This window comes from Zea mays, chromosome 10 (assembly GCF_902167145.1).
Source record: "Zea mays cultivar B73 chromosome 10, Zm-B73-REFERENCE-NAM-5.0, whole genome shotgun sequence".
Classification (NCBI taxonomy): domain Eukaryota; kingdom Viridiplantae; phylum Streptophyta; class Magnoliopsida; order Poales; family Poaceae; genus Zea; species Zea mays.
Window position 1 is genome coordinate 151033857 of NC_050105.1, and position 4502 is coordinate 151038358.

The 4502-nt window shown below is 41.2% G+C and overlaps 1 pseudogene; it reads left to right on the forward strand.

The window, feature by feature from the left end:
• The first annotated feature begins 236 nt into the window (after positions 1 to 236).
• On the forward strand, positions 237 to 446 carry LOC111590431 (uncharacterized; annotated as a pseudogene).
• The last annotated feature ends 4056 nt before the right edge of the window (positions 447 to 4502 follow it).

Here is a 4502-nt window from a genome sequence, read left to right on the forward strand (position 1 = left end):
GGTAGACCTCAACCTTAGACGTTATTTGTCAACTTATCCCCCTTCTTACTCAAGGAGCATTAATTATATATGGAAATGAACCATCAAATGCTTCGGAGCTACCAAAGAACACAAAAGCTAAGAAGAAAAGTTTGAAAGAGCCACTTATCATTCGGATCATGCAGACAAGGGAAGGATTAAAGCTAGGAATCAGTTGCCTCAAGCATGGCAGTACAAAGGTATCTCTATGCAGGTTCATATCTTTCTCATCCTTTTGGCTAAGATAAGGTGTAGTATACTAATATTTGTTCTTTTCGGTTTAATATCTGATATGTGGACCATATTCTCACTCTGATATTAAATTTATTTTTTATGGGTATCAAATATAATATATGTACGGTACAAGTCATTGGAAAATAATGAACACATACTTTTTTCACACAAACGGACAGGAGCGTGTGATTGCATTAGGAATAAACAGAGTTTGTTAAATTATATTTGTGACTGTTTTGGTGTGTAAAACAATTGAACACATAGGGTAATAACAGTAAGTCATGATATGTGTCTGGCTGTAGGGATATGATTTGCATTGGAAGTGTAAACGATGGGTGGATTGGAGTCCATGGACGAGCGCTCCTTTGGTCCTTTGTTACATGTTATATATCACCTTCATTGTAGTCTTACTGCATATTTTTGGTGTAACAAAATTCTTGTTATTCTCACCGTGTTTTGTGAGGAGGTGACTAACTGGCTGATGCTTTTGCCTCAGGAGTTGATTATTGTTGTGGCTCGCTGCTGGGATCACTGTGCCATCTAAAGATTATGCATCACAATTATTATTCCTTTTTAGGTACCCTCAAGATTTTGTTTTTGTTTTTAACGAACGATGAGTAGTTCACTGTGCCATCTGCACACGTTGTTTTGCTATAATTGTCGCATACTAGCTCCATGTTTTGGGATATTTTTAAAAAGTTCCTTCTATATATCAAGAATGTATTCGACAAGACTTGTTCTTTGATAGACATTGTCCTTAACTAGATTGCCAAATTATGTGACATTCATTAGACTCGCATTTGATTATTCCGACTTATGTTGCATTATCTGCATTCAACTTAACGTGTTTTCTAAAAATTAATATCTATGAGACAATCTAATTCTGGAAAGGTTTATTATCAACTTTTTAATGTTGTAGATAACTGTTATATTAACTGTGAACAGTCCATCCTATTATAATTTTTGTTACACCTTTTACATGGCCATCAGTAATCACAGTTAAGGGTTGGATAAAGGCACTATGTAGTGTGGCCCTTCTAATTGTGTTGCTGAAGTTCTTATTGAGGTTATTAAGGTTTGCCAACTTTTTAGGTAGGTGTTCCAGAGCACGAAAGGCCCTTGAGCTAAGCCAACTTTTAGGAGTAAATATTTCTCCAACAGGTACTTCTGCAGTAGTCATGAGTCATTGCTTATATGAAGTAAGGAGAGAAAATTATTGCTTCTCTTTTCTGATGCGTGAGGTTGTACATGGACATTCTACAGAGAGTTGGTGAAGCAGTGTGCCTTTCAAGTACTACATCAATGATTTCTTATTTCTTTATGGACTTGTAGCACCTGAATGAGACCCTTTTTAAACTCTGCATTTTTTAATATGACATTATTGTCGTATTGTAATATAATTTGATTCGTACAATTTAGTTATGTATTGATTGTTGCCAAAGAATTTATGAGATATTGAGATCGATAATATATGTGGTATTTTTTTATGTAATTGTTGTGCAATAACATTTTGCTGGATATTTTGTATACCATTGCAACGCACGGGCACCTAGCTAGTTCAAGTCTTAAGTGTGACCTTTTTTGTAAAGAAACTTTTTTGTTGAAGCTTTAAACGTGTTACACCAAGTTGATATAAAATCCCAAAACTATTTTCTATCTGGGCTCTACTTGAAAGAGAAAACAATGCACACTCTAGTCTCCATCCCATTGTTATCCTAAACGGTTTAAACGTTGTTTAAATGCTACTCAGTAGCTAAACGTTTAGGCTGTTTATGTTGTTTAATCGGTTTAATCCTATAAAATCCGTTTAAACGCTCATGTAGTTCGATTAAACGCTAAACAGAAGATGACCGATTCTTTACTGTTTAGCGTTTAGGATTACACTGCTCTATCCATCCTCAAAACTACAACTTCACTTTTCTGCATGGAACTAGGAGAAAAATAACATTGGCCACCTATGCTAAGTACCGCAACGCCTCCACATCAACAAAAAAATACTCTCTAATATATATGTGTGTGTGTGTGTGTGTGTGTGTGTGTGTGTGTGTGTGTGTGTGTGTGTGTGTGTGTGTGTGTGTGTGTGTGTGTGTGTGTGTGTGTGTGTGTGTGTGTGTGTGTGTGTGTGTGTGTGTGTGTGTGTGTGTGTGTGTGTGTGTGTGTGTGTGTGTGTGTGTGTGTGTGTGTGTGTGTGTGTGTGTGTGTGTGTGTGTGTGTGTGTGTGTGTGTGTGTGTGTGTGTGTGTGTGTGTGTGTGTGTGTGTGTGTGTGTGTGTGTGTGTGTGTGTGTGTGTGTGTGTGTGTGTGTGTGTGTGTGTGTGTGTGTGTGTGTGTGTGTGTGTGTGTGTGTGTGTGTGTGTGTGTGTGTGTGTGTGTGTGTGTGTGTGTGTGTGTGTGTGTGTGTGTGTGTGTGTGTGTGTGTGTGTGTGTGTGTGTGTGTGTGTGTGTGTGTGTGTGTGTGTGTGTGTGTGTGTGTGTGTGTGTGTGTGTGTGTGTGTGTGTGTGTGTGTGTGTGTGTGTGTGTGTGTGTGTGTGTGTGTGTGTGTGTGTGTGTGTGTGTGTGTGTGTGTGTGTGTGTGTGTGTGTGTGTGTGTGTGTGTGTGTGTGTGTGTGTGTGTGTGTGTGTGTGTGTGTGTGTGTGTGTGTGTGTGTGTGTGTGTGTGTGTGTGTGTGTGTGTGTGTGTGTGTGTGTGTGTGTGTGTGTGTGTGTGTGTGTGTGTGTGTGTGTGTGTGTGTGTGTGTGTGTGTGTGTGTGTGTGTGTGTGTGTGTGTGTGTGTGTGTGTGTGTGTGTGTGTGTGTGTGTGTGTGTGTGTGTGTGTGTGTGTGTGTGTGTGTGTGTGTGTGTGTGTGTGTGTGTGTGTGTGTGTGTGTGTGTGTGTGTGTGTGTGTGTGTGTGTGTGTGTGTGTGTGTGTGTGTGTGTGTGTGTGTGTGTGTGTGTGTGTGTGTGTGTGTGTGTGTGTGTGTGTGTGTGTGTGTGTGTGTGTGTGTGTGTGTGTGTGTGTGTGTGTGTGTGTGTGTGTGTGTGTGTGTGTGTGTGTGTGTGTGTGTGTGTGTGTGTGTGTGTGTGTGTGTGTGTGTGTGTGTGTGTGTGTGTGTGTGTGTGTGTGTGTGTGTGTGTGTGTGTGGTGTGTGTGTGTGTGTGTGTGTGTGTGTGTGTGTGTGTGTGTGTGTGTGTGTGTGTGTGTGTGTGTGTGTGTGTGTGTGTGTGTGTGTGTGTGTGTGTGTGTGTGTGTGTGTGTGTGTGTGTGTGTGTGTGTGTGTGTGTGTGTGTGTGTGTGTGTGTGTGTGTGTGTGTGTGTGTGTGTGTGTGTGTGTGTGTGTGTGTGTGTGTGTGTGTGTGTGTGTGTGTGTGTGTGTGTGTGTGTGTGTGTGTGTGTGTGTGTGTGTGTGTGTGTGTGTGTGTGTGTGTGTGTGTGTGTGTGTGTGTGTGTGTGTGTGTGTGTGTGTGTGTGTGTGTGTGTGTGTGTGTGTGTGTGTGTGTGTGTGTGTGTGTGTGTGTGTGTGTGTGTGTGTGTGTGTGTGTGTGTGTGTGTGTGTGTGTGTGTGTGTGTGTGTGTGTGTGTGTGTGTGTGTGTGTGTGTGTGTGTGTGTGTGTGTGTGTGTGTGTGTGTGTGTGTGTGTGTGTGTGTGTGTGTGTGTGTGTGTGTGTGTGTGTGTGTGTGTGTGTGTGTGTGTGTGTGTGTGTGTGTGTGTGTGTGTGTGTGTGTGTGTGTGTGTGTGTGTGTGTGTGTGTGTGTGTGTGTGTGTGTGTGTGTGTGTGTGTGTGTGTGTGTGTGTGTGTGTGTGTGTGTGTGTGTGTGAAATATAAATCTAATCGTAAATTTTCAATATTGATACAGTGCAGTGCACGTAGATACAATTTTCCATTAAAACACATACTAATGAAAATGCTGAAACCCTACTCATTATGAACGAATAACGGTTTTGTTTCTCAACTCGTGTTCTTTCCTACAGCTGATGAGATGCAGCTTGTTCCCTTCTCTTGCTGAAGGAAATCTCGCCGGGAGGCGGGAGTAAAGATGGCAGCAGGACCCTAAACCCAGTAATTACTACATTAGGGGACGAGTTTGGTTATAACTTTATATCCACGGGTCTATTAATGGAAAAAAAAAGATGACCCAGCGGATAGAACGTATACGGGTACGAACTTATTAAACTCATATCGGTGTACCCATAGGTATAAAATACATAGAATATAGACAACAATTATCTAAAATTTTATCCTAACTCAATGATTTGTCTTGACATCCTG